This window comes from Tauraco erythrolophus, chromosome 3, assembly GCF_009769465.1.
Source record: "Tauraco erythrolophus isolate bTauEry1 chromosome 3, bTauEry1.pri, whole genome shotgun sequence".
Taxonomy (NCBI): Eukaryota; Metazoa; Chordata; class Aves; order Musophagiformes; family Musophagidae; genus Tauraco; species Tauraco erythrolophus.
This window is the reverse complement of record NC_141467.1, coordinates 77,556,596-77,576,353: the sequence shown is the minus strand read 5'-3', so window position 1 is coordinate 77,576,353 and position 19,758 is coordinate 77,556,596.

The following is a 19,758-nucleotide window of genomic DNA, read 5'->3' as shown; positions in this document are numbered from 1 at the left end:
ACCAGTCCTTCAAGTCTGTCATGGCTGCTGACTCGGGGTATAGACAAACATGACCATGCAGCAAACACTGCACTTCTGTCTGACAAATTCACTTCTTATTCTCACTATTAAAACTTTCTTGGTATAATCCATTCTAGGATAGACAAAAAATCAGGCTCAAAGGCTGCATGGTGGTTTTTTACATTCAGATGGCTTGGACATTTTAAGATGCTTTAAGAATACTTTAAAAACCTCTGATGGAGCCTGTCAGATGAGTATCGATAACCAGCAGGAGAGATGTTTGGACTGAGACAACTGGAAACAAATCCATTATGATACTGCTTTAGTCTTTGAAGCAAAGTGTACAGCCAAGCTGGTAGCCAGAAGAGAGAATAGGAACTTCACTTTCCTTTCACTACTACTATTTGCTCAGCAGAAGTTGGCTTTTAGCTATGCGTTTCTGCCAGAATAATCTGTTCTGATACTGTGAAATGTACAACGACATCATAGTATGCAGAACTGGTCATTGTCAGCTATATACACAATTAAGTATGGAAATAAATCAAAAGTCTCAGACGAGCAATAAGATCCATCAGTCTGGAGTCTTCATGGCTTCTTAGTAGGCTGAGTCAGAAAAAATACTCCCAGACTTCTTTTACATATCAAATCTTTTGGGATTTGTATCTCTGTCTGTTAGCCTCAGTTGAGGGAACAAGGTAATAAATGGAAAAGACCACTGATCTATTTTATCAGTCTCCCAAGTGGATGAATACACTTTAAAATTGCTTTGTTCCTAGCTCCGAATAGCTGAATATCCCGCTTCAGTTAATTTTTGCCTAACAGATTGCTCCAAGGATGACTGCTACCTTTTTCATTAGCCCTCAGTATGGGAGAATAGCAAGGAAAAGTGTGAGCTGAAACACCAAAAAGGCATGTGTGCAACAGCAGCCCAGGTAGCTGGCATCAGCAGGAAGACATTCCTGCTGACCAGCCCTGGAAGAAGCTGCATGGCTGAAGAGCTTTGGTCAGGAGCAGGAACGGGACTGCTCAGACCAGCCAGTACCGGACTACCAGGACCAGTAAAGCAGCAAACAGGCAGCTCCTGCTGCTGCGTCATTCTCCACACGGAATCACTTTCCCTTGTGCTGCAGGTCCATCCCTCTACATTTCCAAAACCTTTGCATCACTCAGTCCTCTCAGATTCCCAGTCCTGAGCTCTTCCTCCAGACTTTTTCACTTTTACTGATTTAATTCAGACAAACAACAAGGACAAAAAGCCCCTTTCAAAACTCAACAGGTTGCTGTGAGATTTAATGCAGGCAGAGTCTAGGCTGCTCTAGATAGTGAAATTAGAGTGGAAGAGGGAACTACCACCCATTATCACTAACATCCTATTTCTTTGTCATTATCTCTTAATTATCTCGTCTTGTTTATTTAAACAACAAGGCAATTAAGAGACATTGTCAATGGAACAGAACCCTGGCACAGGCGAATGGTCTCTGCTGTGAGATAAATGCCAAGATATTTAACAGGCAGCAGCATAACACGAGAGTGTTTATTTCCAAAGCACTGGGCAGTGATTGCTGGAAAATGTGTGCCATTGATACTGCAGGATGCCTTACAATCCTCTTCTGTGGGAAAGTCCCTTGGTACTTTCTCCAAATGTGACTGTACCTTGTGAATATACGCGAAATACTGTGCTGGAGTTTGGCATTGACAAAAGGATGATGTAAATACTGAATGCCACAAACCAAAAAGAACCCAGAGAATGACAACTGGAATTAGCAGTGGATTTATGGGAAGTAGCTAAATATAATTTAAGTAGGAGATTAGACTAAGAGGGGACAGGTGAGACAGAGTAAAGACACTGTCCTATCTCATCAGACCAACAATCCATCTAATCCATTGACTGTTGTCTGGCAGCACCCAACAACAAATTGTTCAAGGTGCGTAATATCTTTACACCAGACAACAATAAAACAATATATCTGTAGGAGAAGTTGCTGCCTAATATCTAGAAATTGTGGCATTTTCCATCCTGAGGTAGGAAGAACAATTTGCCATTTCGTTGGTTATTCTAATAAAATCATGTTAACCACACGCACAGCTTATTGTTTTTTGAATACATTTCATCTTCTGGTGTTGTCTCAACTAAGTGTAGGAATTTGGACCTACTAGCTATGAAAAGAGAACAACCAGTTTTGGTAAGCATGGACTAGTTATGGGAGAGGAGCTGGTAGGAGTGACACAACTTTGAATTTGCTGGTGGGAAGGAAGGTGGTAGGTCTGAGGTTTGAGGGACTTTGGGAATGAAGCTGTTGGGAGCAGGTGGGATGAGCATCCTACACTGAACATTTCAGATACACACACTGAAGACTACCTTCCACCCTTGCACCACCCCCACTGTCTGCTCTGTTGATGGAAATGTGATCTTCCCAGGAAAAGGTTTTCTGTAGTCTCATGGCATAATACGTGTTATGGCAAAGATTGACCATATTGGCCTGAAAATACCTTTTCCAGTTGTTCTTAAGGGTATAAAACTTACGTTTTGAGTTTATATTCATTTCTGTATACCTGCTTTTATACAACAGAAATAATAGGTGACTATTCTGTGGGTTAGTCCTTAAAAAATGAATGTATTTATTTACTCATTGATATTTTTATGTGCTTACTTACTCCATGTTGTCTTTTGGGTCAAAGGGCCCACCTCTGGCTGAAAAATAGCACTTAAGATTCCAGTTTTTGAGCCTAGAATATGTGATTGCAGAAATAGTGTGGAAGTAGAGGACAAGAAGTGGGGTGGAGAGATGGAAGGAACTAGGAGCTACCAACTGAGAGACGTAGTTTGTTCTTTAATGCTGTTTTGATATTCTATCTGTAGTTGTTGTATATATTCTTTTTTGCATCACCTTTTCTCAGTGATTCCAAACACTGGGGAAATACTGGTGTTTATGCCGCATAGATTATTATGACAAACACCACCACCAGTTCTTCCTGCTCTGTCGGATGAGTGAGCTCAATTGCTTGATTATCTAAAGATCATGTCCGACTCCAATTATCATTACTTATTAAATCAAGTTTGACACAGAAAAATAATTAAATGCTTAAATCAAGGCATTCTACTCTGTCACACACTTGGGTCTGCTGGCAAGTCTATGGAACAGTTGTTAATATTGAAAATGAGATGAACGATGTTCTAAATTTATCTCCCTAGCATTTCCATTCAGCATAATAACGGACGTTTGACAGTAACACGTTGTTGAGAATAATTTCTGAAATGAAATGAGCACACACCTTCAAAAGTAGTCTCACAGAAACCTGGAATCATTCAGGGTGGAATAGATAAATGTTCATTCACCTGGGAGCTGTATTTTGGCTGCCTTATGGCTCAAATAAAAATGAACAATTTTCAAATGAATATAAAAATCATACTTAAAAGACTTCAAATGGAAAGTATATGTGTATTTTCCAGCATCCATATATAAATTAATACATACCATCTGGGTTACATCTGGTGATATTAAAGTGTTGTCTCATGAGCAGAATAGGTGTGAGAACCATGAAGCAAAGCTGAGCAGTTCTGGTGCTTAAACTGCAAAGGAGACAACATTCATATGTAGCCCCAAAAGTACACTGCCCTTGTCCCTGCACTGCTGCTGCTTTTAAATCCCTGTTTCCCTTCTTTTCTCCCATATTATTGCCTATAAATTTTCATATTTTTTTCCTAAGAATTACTTACACCATCTCTGTGATCCAGGCTGCCATTTCCTTCAGGTCCTGGGTTCAGCTTTTGCAGCAGGTCGTCAGTCAGGACAGCAGTCACACTGTAAGTGAAACCCATGGTTCTCCCATTTTCTGTGGTGCTCCCACTATGAACCTCATCCTCTTCTCACCATTATCAAAAAATTCTGCTGGGAAAAGCATACACCTTTGATTGCTTTGGTTGTCTCCAGCCTCAGCAAATCCTTCCCCTGGCTTGCCTTTCTGTATTCCATCCTTTACTATGATTTTAAAGACTGTTATCCTTCTGGACCTCTCCTCACCCTCACCTTCGTCTTTTTCATTAAATTATCCATCTCTGCCAAGCTATATGTGTAGCTACTTCATTTCTTTTGCTAGTCTATCTGGACCCCTAATCATGTGGACTCCTAGGGATCCCAATGAGTATTTGTCAGTTATGGTTGTCTCCTAAAGCACTCCTGCAGAAAAACTCCTCAGACCTGATAAGATCTGATCTTTGACATTCAGATTCAGGTACTTGACATTGACATTGTCAGAGGATTATCCGTTCGTCATTTGCTTTCCTTCCCAACATAACCAGATGCTTGTTGTTAGTGTTTTACATTTTCCTCTAATGTTGGAGGCGAAGTCCTGTAGTAGCAATGAGACATTTTTGACCATGCAGGAGAAATTGGAATAATTGACTCCACTAACACACTTAGGATTGACAAAAGAAACGTGTTGCATGTGAATAAAAATATGTATGATAACCCATTGCTTTCCTTCCTTTTTCAAAATGGCAAACTTTCTCTTCATGAAGTAATGTCTGAAAGTAAGTATTCTCTTCACAAATGTGTGCTGACTGACAACTTCTACACACCTAGCAACATAACACCAAAGTTGTGTGGCACCTTATCATGCCAAGACATCTCCAGATACTTTACAAAAGGCTGTACTATGAATGTCTACATGTTCTATAGTTCCAAACTAAGGACTGAAGACAAAACAAACCAAATTTTCAGTACTGATTAAAAGAATGATCTACATATGACCTAGGATAAGACTGGGAGATCAGCACTGTCCACAGAGTAGAAAGTGCAAGCTGGAAACAGGGAAAGATGAAAGGACTACCTCATGTCTTGCTGTGGACCTCAAATCCTGAGGGCTGGTGGGCTGTACCACCTCTCAGACTTCAGTTCTATGGTTGAAAGAGAAAAACTTTGGTCATCCTTACACATATCTACTTTTGTTTTCAGATAGAATCAGGTGAGGTGTTTATTTGATAACATTGATCTCCCCGTTGAGCAAGGGAGTGGATTAGTTGGCCTTTCCTGCTCTTTTTCAGTCCTATTTTCTTCATTTCTGTGGGCTGTACAATCATACTGCGAGTCTGACTTTTTGCCCTGTGCTACAAACAAAACCACCCAGTTCAGGAACACTCACATTTCAAAGATAGTGCCTCTAAGAGCTCTACGCAGAAATCAGACTTCAGTCACCCTATATGGAACACAGTACAGGAGCACATGCCAGACTTCTGATTTTACCACATATGAAAATCAAGTACTTCAGGACAAGTCCTCATATGAGCGAGGGAGAACAGCACACCGTTATTCATCTGAGTAGATTAGCCTCTTTGTGCATGTAAACAAAAAGTGTGTCTACTCCTCTGCCTTTTCCTATAGGGTATGTTCATCAGCAGGATCTGCTCTCACTCACAGATCTGCAGGTTCCGCGTGCAAGAATGTCAACAAGAAAAAATGTGGATAGAAACGCGGACAGAAAGCCTCTTTTAACTCTGACTCACCAGACACTAAGTTACACACAAGCCTGGCATGTTTTTCCCTCTTAGCAATACACGAAGCACCGTGCCAGGCCCTGAGCTTTCCAAACATTGATGTTTGGGAGATCCTGTTTGTTTAGGACCTTCCTTAGATCTTTTCCTAGGTGTAACACTTGAAGAGGGAATCCATTTAGTTTTAACTAATCAAGATACTATGCCTTTTTATTTACTTGATTAAGCAAATAAACAATCACATTTTAACCTTCAGAAGCAGATTTTCAGACTGCCATCAATTGCCTTGAATTATGTCAAAAAACAGGTATCTCTGGAGGTTTCTCTGCAAAAGGCATCATACAAACAAGATATAGTGACAGTCCAAATTGCTTCCCAACACACCTAAATGAATCAGATAGAAGGAAAGACCTTCATTTTACACACAACGAGCCAAAACTTACCATTAAGCCCTCTGTTGTGGACCAAGGATTGGCCCCAGTGTTTCTGCTATGGTCCTTAGCCTGGAGGTAGCCCCTTCTTTTCACACAAGACAAGTTGTCCCGAATTTGGGCTCACTGCAGCAGTGAGAGATGGAATGAAGGGTGTCTCTTTCACTTGGATGAACTATGGTACAGGTGGAAGGGTTACAATATTTTTTATTTTTTATTTTACTTTTAAATGAAGCATTAAAAAATCTGCCAGGCAGAATATTTTTTCAGCTTTCTTTCCTAACTCTAGAGTGGCTGTAAAACCTCAGCAGTTAAAAATGTTTTCTCTGGCTCCAAGTCTAATGCATCCATAAAAATTACATTTTAAATAAAGAAAACATGTTTTGTTCCAACTCCAGAGTGGCTCTAAGACGTTACATATTTTCTAAAAATGCATTTAATTCTCTATATAAAAAATCCTTCAATGCACCATGACTGAGTAATTTGTTGAAAACTCTGTATACATTCTAATCTCTAATTTATCAACCTTAAGCCAGCATTTTGGGATCTGGTAAAAGAAAAGCCTTGGATTAAAAAGCTGTCATTGTTTCCCCTCAAGACCACATTTGGTTAATGGCCTCTCTGGTGGTGTGTGGGGCCGGATTTCGTGTTCTGTGAGAATCAGAGCCCACTTTTGTTTTAAGTCAAGTCCAGATATTTTTCAGACAACCTGAGGAGGTTTGAGACCTCAGTACTAACAGAAATATCACTGAACACTTCTGCCTCTTTGACTGAAGCTGTGATTGTCCCTCTCTGAGCAGAAGAGCCTCAGGAGATGCGTGAGTCCTTCAGAAAGGATTCATCCTGGGAAACACACTGTGATTTCCACCGTCTCTTCCAAGCTCCAATACGGGCTCCATCTTCAGTCTTGAGCAAGCCACTTCACAATTTTCGTTTCATTTCCCTCTTGGCAGAATGGGAAAACTCATTTTTACTGGCCTTAAGGCATATTGTGCAGAGAGATCAATTCACATGCTTTCAGCAGACTGCCTTTTGCAAATGTCTGTTTTAATGGAGCGGTTTTGAGAGTGGGGACAGGGCAGGAGAGTGGATATTCAGCCTGCTCATGAGGGTAGGCTGCAGCTGGCAGGGCTCAAGACCTTCAGCACAGTATGCAGAGGCTGTGCCCTCATTCACTGCTGATCCCTGAGCTTTACCGTGTCATACTGGAAGCAGGGGACAAAGGTTAAGTTAGAAGTTAGAAGAGAAGAGATCCTTCCAAGGATGGATATAGCTGTATAAAGCTGTTCTCTACTTTCTTCTCCATTCCTAACAGTTCTATGAGGTTCCAACCACCTGTGTGCCTCCAAGACTTTGTCCCTGGGAGCCTAAATACAGTCTGGCTTATTTTTCCCTTGTTCCCTCATCCAGTTCTTGTGAAGGTGCTCTATTGTGAAATTCTCCTGCGACTCACCACAGGTAGCTTGAGTCTTGACTACAACTTAGAACTATGCATAACCAACTAACTGTCATCCCACTCTCCATTCCTCAGATCAGATACATATTGACCAGCACAGGCTTTGGTACATATCAGATCCGTGTGGGACTCTGAAACCTAAAAGTAAGGAGGGAGCAATGTGAAGAGCTGCAAAAGAGAGTCACATTGTTTGGATCTCTTTAGGTTCACCCAACCCAGTCCCACTGAAGCTGACTGGAAGTATTTTGTCTTCCTGGAGTGTGGGTTCACAGATTTCCACCTCCAACTACCTTCCCGACTCTTGCTGTTGCCATAAGTGAGTGGGAGCTGTAGGATAAGAGCTGCTGCCTCACTAGAGACAACTCCCTCATCCTGAGCTCCCGTGAGCACAGAGCACAGCAAAAACTTGCCTCTCCCAGGAGCAAGATGCCAGGCACACAGGGCTAGTGATGCCCTGCCTTCGCAGGCAGACTTGCTGCCCACCACTTGCAGAGTTCAGCCAACGCCCTGCTTCTCACTGGAGCTCTTCTGGGCACTCCTGGAGAAGATGGTCTGTGTTTGTCTGCAAAATCTCTTAATAAGCCTTTTTAAATATTGAAAAGAAAAATTTGCCAGCAAAAACAAGTGGGTTATAGTCATATACACTTGAAACACAGTGAAAGGTATATGTCGTCCTCCTTCCTTTTTTATACAAAATGATTTTAATTTGATACCTAGAATAGCCTGCTGTCTTCTTCTAAGATTCTCAATTCTGCATAGTACAAGGTGATAGAAACATGGTTAAGCAGAATCTGTTTATGTTGGAAGTCTAAGGGAATAAAAAATATTTTCACAGATCTACTTAAAAAATGCCATGGTCAGCTCTATCTCAAGCTAAAGAGCATTGACGTCAGGGATGACTATAAAAGCCACAGTCTCCCCTTAACAGAGAGGAACCGGCATAATTTTTTTTTTTCCACAAAGGACTGTCACATTCTTCCTAAAATAATGAGCATTTGTTTACTCATACCCAAATAATTTTGAGTAGGTGCTGATGAAACCATCCCAAACATTGTCTACTAGTCAAAGACCAGAGAGATAGCCCCCAATTACCCCGATACTGTTTTGTTAGATTCCCAATTCTTGCTTCCTAGCCAGAAGCAGCACATTATCACCCCTTGCTTGAGGTGACTATTAGAGCTGAAGGAACAAAAGATGAGAGTGGATTCACATGAACATATCATTTTGTGAATTGTGTACTGGGCACCCTGCATTTACTGCTTCACCTTATCGTTTGTCTATGAGACCTCAGAAATCCCCCACTGCCATGGGGCAGGCTGTCTGTGATGTGAACACAACCAACGGCAGTACCAAATGTTGCCACTGAGAATTAATTGTCTTCTGTTGCATCAATTTAATGAATTGTTTTTCAGGGACATCTGGCTTCCCTGCCTGAGGTGGGGGAAAGGGTGGACTGACAACAAGGTAGGAAAATGTTATTCTTCAGCACATTTTGTCTCCAAATATTCCTATTGTTACTGCTTGCTGCTGTGGCCCCACTCTTTTACGTGGTTGATCCACACTGCTTCATGTTCCGATCCATGCACAATCTCCTTCCAAGTTCCTCACATTTACACTAAACCGTGGGCTGCAGATTCCACCCTAGGCTTTTACCTGGCTTTCACGGTCTCTGCTAAGCTCTCTTCTCATCTAAGAAGACCACTACAGCACACGGGAAGGACAGGCACCTGCTGTCTATTGCCACTATTTTCTGCATTAGTGCAGAGAATCAACGTCTCTCTAGGAGAACTGGGACCTTATTTTTACTAAATGGCCTGTGAAAGCATTTCCATTAGAGATGATTTGGTATATTATAACTAAGTGGATGGAACAGAGTGAGCGTTTATTTACCCAGGAAAGTTTGGATCAGATGCAACATCTGGTTTTCATTGAAATCCTCAATTTTACCAAAAAAAAAAGAAAAAGTCCAGCTGGGTTAATAGAGACTCAAGGAAGGCAGGTGGCTGACATGTGATTACAAGTGAGTTGAAATGGGATCAAAACATAAGCATCCTCTGAAGTCTCAGTTCAGATCATGCCTGGAGAGCATTTTAGGGTCTAATTTGCAGGCCTGAACAAGTAAAAAGATGGCTCATAAGTGCTGAGTGCACGAAGAATTATGTTGTGTTTCTCTGAAATGTTTTTGTTTTCTTTTCTTTCATTATAAATCTTATTATCATGTGGGTCAGCCTAACCATTGCACAAGTTTGAAAAAAGGCATATTTTGGAGTGGGTAATACTATCACACTCAGCTTTCTAGGAGCCGCAACACAGCTGTACCGGATAGACCGACTGCTTCTTGTTCAGAGGCGCAGGCACAGGATATCCGACTTAGCTGTCACTGCTAGGAAAGAGTTTTGAGAGGGGTGAATAGTGCTAGGACTCATGTGTGGCTGGAAGATTTGTTCTGAAAGCCGTTACGATGTGCACTGTAGTCTGCTGCAGCCTCAGGAAAAAACTGTGACAGAAAGAAAAACTTTTTCTCCGTCTCTTGGTGCTCACCACTGTCCTCAGTGATGTGGGTTGCCTTGCAGTCCCTAGGATCTCAAGAGAACAAAATCCTTTTATTTCTAACATGGTTAGACTTCCTTTGCCATGTGGGAGACGTGCCCGGTGTGGTACAGCACTTTGTCCTGGATATCACGTTTGATCCGCAAAACATTTCTAGAGGAAACAGCGATGCTGCCATAGGAAGAAATGTTGGAACTGGCTGAGCCTGCTGTTCTTCTCAGACACCAGGAGGTGCTTTGAGACGGTATTTTGCTCTTTCTGTACACTAGCCTTATGTCTTGGCACTGTATTTATGTGAGAAATAATATGAAGAGGTGCCCTGTCTGTGTATGAGCATACATGCCAGTTTTGCTGGCTATGTTGGGCTGCCAGCCTGGGAGCTGAAACTGCCTGGCCCTGAGACTGTCAGTCAGGACCAAGTGGTACCAATCTGTGAACATCGAACTGATATTTAAGTTAATATTTTTCAAATCAGCTAAGAATTCAATGAAAGAGTGAAAGAAAGAACTTAGGACCTTTGATTCTCAGTCCCTGCTCTAATAAAGGAGTGATTAACATTACAGTTTATTATTGCTTTCAATTTCAACTCCCATATGAAGCTAGAGGAGCTGCAGTACTAGTCAGAATCCTATTTTTTGCCTGTCAGTTAAGCAAATGAAATCCCAAGATAGTATGACTCATCTTCACATATAAAAGAAAATTCTTTATTCTGACACACACCTGTGTTTTTCTTCAAATGTCTTTATTCTGAAAAGCTACTATCAAAAAATTGCATCGTTTCAGTCAATTGATCTATTCCCTGTCTGTATTTTCATCTGATGTATTTAGTACTAAAATAAATTTTTATAACTTTTTTTTTTTCACCTCTTAGTGTCAACAAAGGTACGAGAGAAAAAGTTGAAATCTGTTCTGGCTTATGTATCACTAAAAGATTTATTAAATACTTTCGGATTCCAGGACCAAATGCTGCCTTCTCAACTATTCCTTTGGAAACTCAGAGGACAGTTTATTTGTGAAGGTTTAATTGTGAGCAGAATTTGATGTAATGAAGTTTTAATAGCAAAGCTGTATGAGTCAGAAAATGAACAGCTTGACTTTCAGATCCCAAGCTGAGTTTGCAAGTGGAGATGGTTCTAAACTGAGAAAATGTCATTCAAGTCACTCAGGCACAATAAATGTGAATCCCTCACCACCATTTTTATAGTCAAGACCATGTTCATATGAACACTAATGCAGGACTAAGATGCTAATGGCTACTTCTGCGTAACCAGGTTAGTAGTTAACAACAGACTCAAAGAAGCATTGTGTAAAAACTGCCAAGCTCAGTACACAGAAATGGCCAAATGTGTTTTCTTCAGAGTAGAAGAACTTTGGTGCACCAAAAGTGTCTCATCTTCCAGCTCTATCAGTTTGTCGAAAGAAAAACATCTGCTTAGAAATCTTATCTTCCCCTGGACAATCTTGGCTGCGGCGACACTTCCACGCCTTTGCTCAAAGACTCATCTGGAGAGGCAAATTCTAATAAAACCTGAGGGAGTGATGGCCATAATAATCCCTGATTTGGGGTGAAGGATAGTGAATTGTGCCAGCCAACCACAAGACTGGGTGGCTGTTCTAGGTGACAATAATACGCACAGCAATGTTGCTAGGAGAAAATGACAAAACAAAGGATTTCTTCCAGATAAGAGTGCCCAATAACCTTCTCAACTATTCATTCAATTTACCAGCGTGTTCTGAAGAGTATTTTCATAGGAAATACGTATTTAGTGTCTGTTCACTCACCGTTCCTGCCTCAAGTTCCTCCTCTAGGCAAAACCAGCCTAAATGCAACAACTGACACTGCCCTTGTTCAAAAAAGCAAGTGCTGAGTATCTAGAGTCTCTTGGCCTCTGGAAAAGCTTCCAGGCAAAGCCAAGCTGGTTAAACAGCCATCTGAAGAGTGTCAGAGATGGGAGGTGGGAAGGTAAGAGCAGGCTCTGATAACTGCGTAGCTCTAATCTGTGGGCAGAACATTTTGTTCTGTAATTGTTTGATGGTCAGTACCATTATGTTGTTGCCAAGAACTGAGTTCATCCCTGCTGTAGCTTTGTAATTATTTGTGTACTGTGAGTTGAATATCAAAGGGCACTTCAGATGTGTGTTTTCTAATATCATATTTAGCTCTAAACAAACACATTAAACAAAATTAATCAAAAGCCAGCTCTGCTGTCTTGCTAAATTATGCCGTTTTATTTATTGTTATCTTGTAATTTGATGGAGATGTCTTCAAAAGTGTTCCGTAGTAGCTCAATTCAGCTGTCATGTAGTCAGTTATAACTTGCCCTATTTTTGTACAATTAATTTCCCCTAATATTTTGATTTATTTGTCCAAACATACCAGTGTTACTGTAATGCTGGCTTATTTGCTTATTTCAAAATACATACAGTTCCTGGCTGGTTTGTCAGTCATTCCAAGAGACTAGAAGACCGAGTGACCCCTGTATGTTCAAAGTGTTGTGCAAGGTTTTAGCCACTAATCTTTCATTAAATTCAATGATACTTAAGCTAAAAGCATGGATAGTTTCCTCTCTTTACTGACCTCTTACCTACAGCTAAAAGACAGGCAAGCCTGTGATCATCCTTTTCTTCAGGTGCCCCATGTTAACCTCAGAGTCAGTAAATATAGTCTTTATTATATAACCCGGAGTCTTTTCAAGCATTAGTCAATGCAGCACAATGCTCTTTGTTTAGCTTCAGAGTACAGTGAGAGAAAATGCACTGACAGGCTTTTTCATACTCTCTGCATGGTTGCCAGTCTTTCAGTGGTGATGTGCTATATATGCTATGAATATGCCTTCCAGCAATTTTACTGTATATGGATGCATGTAACTAGCACTATTTGAGTGGAACCTCAGGTTTCTCAGCATTTTCTAAATGATCACACTTCAGGTAAATGAATTCCAATGCCAGTATGTTAACAATGTTGTATAATAAATAATAAAGAATATCTGATATCATAAATAGCATTTCTCCTTAGTATTATTTTATTACTTGAATAAAAAGGGATCCCAGAGCAGTAATTATAAATTTTCAACAGACAGAAAAACTACACACTCCTTTTGCCATTTTTGCTGCCCATGTAAGCCAAGGTCTCCCCTTTCCAACCATAATTTTACAACCGTCCAGGAGAGGAAGGGAGGGTTGCCATTTTCCCATGTGTTGTGCTACTGAACGAGCAGAGACAGCAGCTCGGAGGGATGAGCTCCTGCTCAGAGCAGCCTGTTAGACCCTGCTAAGAAAAGATGAGTAATGACTTTGCCAGCTGTTGTTGGAAGCAGCTCTGACCTGTGTTTCTCCCAGCCTGCTTATCCAAGACTACAGGGAATGAGAGTTGAGCTCTGCGTGTCACATATTTGCCTCGCAGACCCATTTTCCAAAGAGCACCTCAAAGTGAAGGGCAGTCTTATCTAATCAAGCAGTTTCACTCTTTCTTTCTACTTTTCAAGAAGCAATGAGGTTATTCTGTTCATGGCTGCATTTAAAATTTGTTGTGTTGATTCTATGGCCTAACTATAGAAGAATGAATAATATCGTACATGTGAATTAGAGTTGAATTATGCTGGTGCAAAAGTTCAGGTGAAGCCACTGGCTTCTTGTGATGATCTGAGCCTGCCAGCCTTTAACTGTAGATTCTTCTTCCTATTTAAATTGGCTACTGGAAAGCAAAAAGCCTTTCAAATAATTTAAACACAGAAAGCAAGTTTATGTCCATTTCTAAAATATAGTTAGGTGATGCTATTCCCAGTAATTAAATACTTCATCACTGGAAACCACAATAAGAATGTGCTAATTTCAGTTCACAGTAGATGCTCAAAGGCAATAAATTACAGCTCTCTATCACACTCCCATCCCTTTTATGATTACTGTTCTGCTATGGAACTAATGTGTTTTCTCTCAAGGCTAAGTAAAAGTCTTCTGTTACCAGAACCTTATAAAAACCTTTCTTAAGCCTAACAGAAATCAAATGTTGATTATGAAATGTGAATTTCTGCATTCTGTTAGACACCCTCCTAAAAGGCTGATGGCAAGCAAACCAGACAGTTGCATCAAGGAATTACAGCAAATCATTTGCCGTGTATTCTGCTGATGGTAAGGGAAAATCGTAACTTCCAATATAAAGGAGGAAGTCTTTGTGATAAATGTCATCTTTCTGATGCCTGACTGGTCCTGAACTGATCTGGAGACACCGAAGCCTCAGTGGCATGTTCCTTTTAAGAGCGAAGAAATCCTGGCTGTCCTGAAAGCATCCTAACAGATATTAGAAAGACTGTTACAAACATCAGAGGCAAAACACTCTGTTCAGATTTCCTTCTTGGCATTTTTGTTCTCCCAAATGCATTTCCGCAAGTCCAGGCCCATAGATCACTACCACGCAGAACACAAGAAACAATTGGCTGTGGTTACACTTCCCTTCCACATCCCCTCTTTTAGTGCTTCCCTCCACTTCAAATATCATCTCATACCAATGAATCAGAAGTCAGATTAAGGCTTGCTTAACTGTTGTCTTACCTTTCTACAAAATATTTTTAAAGTAACACTCTAGTCCTCTCCCCTTTTAGAAAATACACTGTTCCTTCCAGCTTTTAAAATTGGCTCCACTACAGATTCATTTCCTATACATTGTCACAGTGATGGGTAACATGTATACAAATCTATGACGCTTGAACCTTATTTCTACCTTAAAGTACCTGCAATGTATCCTCCAGATTGCCGAGAGAACTGAAAGCAGATGCTTTGGAAACCATTTGGATTTCAATAAAGGAAGGAGCCTTTATTTGGTTAATGATTATGTACAGATTTCAGTGGTTGGACTGGAGTCATAAGCCACAAAACTAGAGCTTGAGGTAATGAAATTCAGCTTCTTGCCTGTTCAGAGACTTTCTGCAAGATTTTGAGCAAGTAATTTAGACTAATATGGAAGTTAAGAATTTCCAATACTTTCGAGGAAGTATGTCTAACATTTTCTGTTCTTTGGAACAATAGAACCATCCCACAGCACCATTCATAGTTAGATTCTTTAGAGGCCCAGAAGTATCCAGATACTATACTGAGATCTTACAAATTCTTTTGTTAGAGCCTTTATTTTTTTTTGGTGAAATTATGTTGTGTATGATAAAGAAAATTTTACATGTACAGTGTTGTGGTTTAACCCCAGCGGGCAGCTAAGCCTCCCTCCCTCCCTCCTGGTGGGATAGGGGAGAGAATTGGAAGGGTAAAAGTGAAAAAACTTGTGGGCTGAGATACAGACAGTTTAATAGGGAAAGCAAAAGCCGCACATGAGGCAAAGCAAAACAAGGAATTCAGTCATCACTTCCCATTGGCTGGCAAGTGTTCAACCATCTCCAGGAAAGCAGGGCTCCATCACGCGTAATGGTTACTTGGGAAGACAAACACTATCACTCGGAATGTCCTCCCCTTCCTTCTTCTTCCCCCAGCTTTAGATGCTGAGCATGACGTCGTATGGTATGCAATATCCCTTTGGTCAGTTGAGGTCAGCTGTTCCAGTTGCGTCCCCTCCCAGTTTCTTGCGCACGTCTACCTTATTCCCTGGTGGGGTGAGGTGAGAAGCAAAAAAGGCCTTGGCTCTTGTAGTGTAAGCACTGCTTAGCAATAATGAAAACATCCCTGTATTTTCAACACTGTTTCCAGCACAAATCCGAAACATTGACCCATACTAACTACTATGAAGAAAATTAACTTTAACCCAGCCCAAAACAGCACATACAGAGAAGCCACCTTCTTCCTGGCTACACCTATTATGAGTGAGGAAAAACTTAAGCTTCTTGTAAGTGCATTCATTTACTGGCTCATTAGAAATGTCTTCTCCTTTTCTTACAATCCAGGGCCATGCACAGGGGCAGAGGCAGGTCATACATGATCCGAACTGATGTCATTTCTTTTTAAGGAGCTGCCAAGGAAGTCTCCCATCATATCCATACACTTCCTACTACCCTACCAGTCAGCACTACTAGCCATACCACCCATTTGGCTACTTTCTTCTAAGTACCTTTTAATGATAGCTACCTGCAGGAACCTGTATTAAGAAAACTTTAAAGACCTTAGTGGTTATTGCTGTCATACCTGAAAATCGTTTGACCAACTCAGCCTGCGACTAATGTCCTTTGCAGAAGGAAAGCGGAAGGCGGGTCATGCAGCAAATACAAATCAAGTCTTTTGACTAACAGTCATTAAATAGCTTAAAAACATTCAAGTTTCTAAGATGTTTACAAATTGCAAGAGGAACATTTTGCAGAATAAAACTGCAGTCCTGGAGCTTAATACTCACTCTACTATTTCATTACTTCCCCTGCTTTATATTAGCGCACCGAGCAATTTGTATGCGTCTCTGGACCTTTTAGTAATGTATACCCAAAGCAATTGCCAAATGTTATTCAGTGCTGCTAATACGTAGTAGTTCTAATGAATAATGTTTTTGTTAAGAATGTGGCAAACTGCTATTTATTCAGATGAATTCCAACCAACCATAATGCCTAGGTCTTGCTTCTGAGGTATGAATGCAATAATTACCAAACACAGTTCTAAAATGCAATTTGTTAACTTGGAGGAGATTGTGAGATCGTGATATACATGTAAAATGCCCCCAAGCTGCTTTTGGTTGTTTTTTTTCCCCCTGAGTCTTGGTTTATGTAAGTAGGATGTACAGTTATTGAATCCATCAGTTGAGTGTCTCCACATTCACTTACACTGCATGCATCAAGATTCAATAACTGAACACAAGACATCAAAGCAAACAGTAAGATTACATAGAAGACGAAGGAGGAAATGAATTTTCAAAGTTGTCTAACTCTTTTTCATTTTCCATTAGGTTTAAGTTCCAAATTAACTTATGGTGGTTTTGAGAATATCCTCAGAATATGTCGCAAAAGCAGCAGGTCATTTAAGTTAGCAAGAAGTAGCACTAGAAGCAAAAGCTGTGTACTAGAAATGAAAAATATGCAGTTTGCTAATGGGCCCAGTGAGAGAGTCGCACAAAGCTGTCAGAACTGGAACAGAATCGCAAGCAGCAGGCTGAGTCCTGTGGGGACGGGAGGAGAATAAGAACAACGTTGAGTGGTATCTCTCAGACAGAATCAAACTGAATACAAAATTTGGCAATCATGTATTTATTAATTTTTAAAAACATATTCAAGGTTGATGTCTTACTAAGCCATGGTGGGCTGAATAATTACTTAAAATGTTATAAAAAGATCAATTAAACATTTTTTTTGGGTATGAAACTAGGGCTAGCACTGACAAATGGGATCTAGAACAAAGTAGTTGCGAACAAAAGAAGAATAACCGAAACTAATTCATTACTGTGGAACTAACACTGTATCAGCATAAAAATATTTTGGAGTCTGCCCTAAAAAGTCTCAAATCACATGATTTTAAATCTAAATCTAAATCTGACCATGTGACTCTAAATAACTTGTATAATGTTTTGCGTATTTCCCATCACTCAGGACTGTTCAGGACAGAGACTTTCTCCTGTCTCTCTGCTCAGTTTCTGCAGAGCTTGCATAGTTGCAGACATGTTTTATTCTGGCAGAGAGTTATAAGCATTTTAACTTATGCATGGATAAGTGAAGAAATTTGCAGCCTCATAGCTGGGAGACAGATGATACTGCAGGTGCATTAGTACAAATACAAGTGCCACACTGTTTTTATCATGTCTCATCTGGGAATTTAAAGAAAAGGCGATCTTCCCTTCTGCAGCTGAGAAAGGCCAGGAAAAAACCTCTGGAGACTACAAGCAGCTGGACTGGAGAAACATTTTGGTTTTGCGCAACTCATAACTTCTAGCTTTTGGAAACTATAGTCAATGCTGAGGCAAGGAGCAAAAAATATTTGAGGACATAGCTGGTTAATGAAGGAAGGGTGCTACAACAGATTGTAACACTTCTGTGAATATTGTGTATAGCCCTGTTTTTTCCCATTATTACTGTGGTTTTTTTTTTAATACTAGATGAAAGTGATAATTCTTAGAAGAGCTTGTCACATACACGACCACAGGAAGGCATTTTAGGGTTGAGGATAGCAGTTTACTTTGTGGCAATACAGAAGGCAAAATCTCTGTAGTTGTGACACTGATTATGCTGAAGCCAGTGCTCTCAGCTTGGGGCCCACAGGAAGAAAAAAGCAAAAAAGAAGAAGAAAAAAGAAGATTAGTTTTATGTGTGTGCATGTGTGTTTTATCCTTGATCTTTCTCCTGATTTGTTTGACGTCACTCTCCCATAGCCCATTGCATCAGCACAAGTGAGGGGAAGGAGGCAGACAGAAAACGATGAGAGGCTGGTGGGAAGAAGATGGAAACCTTTAAAATTAGTTATGCTTCCTTAAAAATGTCATGTTAAATAGCACCGGAGAACACCTGATCTGAGGTAGGAGAACTCTGTGACATCCTCTGGGAAAAGTGCAGTGGTTTGAACTTAGCTTGGGAATGCTGTGGCTTGACTGATCCTTGTTGCACAATGATAAGCTTTTTGGCAATCCGCTGAGTTGGGGAACGCTGTCCTCAGCAGAAGAATAAGTGGTCTCAGGGTGTCCAGCCTTGCAAACGGGAGTTCAGCCAGACACTGTTGTGGTCAGGAAAGCGTGATCAATTGATTCAGAGCAGGAATGAAGTTTTAATTTTATCAAAAAAGGTCAACTTTTGTGTACTGGGTTTTATATACAGGTTCAGAAAATGAGGGTTGCGCAATGATATTGCAAATTATTTTCTCCCTCATATTTAATTTCGTTTTTTTTGTTACGTATATCAGTAGCACTGTCTCAGAACATTTTCTTGTTATTTTAAAATGGAAATCTGATTTATAACAATCAAAAGATGAGCAAGACATCTTTGATGAGGATTTTCTCTCCTGCTATGAGGACACTGCAGAGACTGGGGGTTCCCTCACTGCCCATCCTGTCCCACTGGCCCAGCCAAGAGCAGGATGGGACAGAGGGCAGCCAGGGCAGCCTCATCCCAGGGCATCAGGCACCTCCTTGGGGACAGGGATGGACCAAGGCTGGGACAGGAGTCCAGGCTGTCTGGGAGCCCCTCCTCATGTTCAGCAAAGGAAGGGACCACCCGAGGCAGCCCTGTCTCTGAGCCAGCCTTGAGTTGACAGCCAGACCGTCAGAGCAGGATGCTCCCAGAGTTCTCATAGCCCCCTCCCAAGAAAGGTAAGAGTTACTTGGAATGCATTTCTTTTGTCAAAACAAGAGGAAGGAAAATAACTTTTGATGTTATATTGGCTGGGAGTAACTTTCCCATTGTGTGTGATTTTTGCTCCTGTGATGAATTCCATCTCAACAGAAGAGAGGGAAGACTGGAAGGTGGTAGTCAATAGGGCAGAAAACATGGAAGAAAATGAGAAACTAATTAATTGACAAAATTATGCTGTTATGAGCCCTGGGACCATTAGAGTACTGCAGCTCCCACTGGAGCTCATTCCCTCATCGCAGAATCTCCCGCTGCTTTCTAGATGATGGAGTGATGTGATTGACATATGTCATATGTGTGTCGTTCTTTTACCTCAGAAAGAGAAACTGAGTAATGCCTTAGATATTTCCATACTCAGCGCCAGATGAATTTGAGGAGTGGATCGTGCCCAAGGGAACACTGAGGATGTCTATCTTGCCCGTGAAGGTGTGATGTTCCTTTCTGCACACTGGCTGTGCAGGTTTAATACCCTAACAAAACAGCCACATCATTTTCAGACTGAAGGATCCCATTCAGTACCTTCGGAGTTCCCCATTAAACACATAGCCAGGCATTGCCAGGACTATTTTAGCAGACATCATT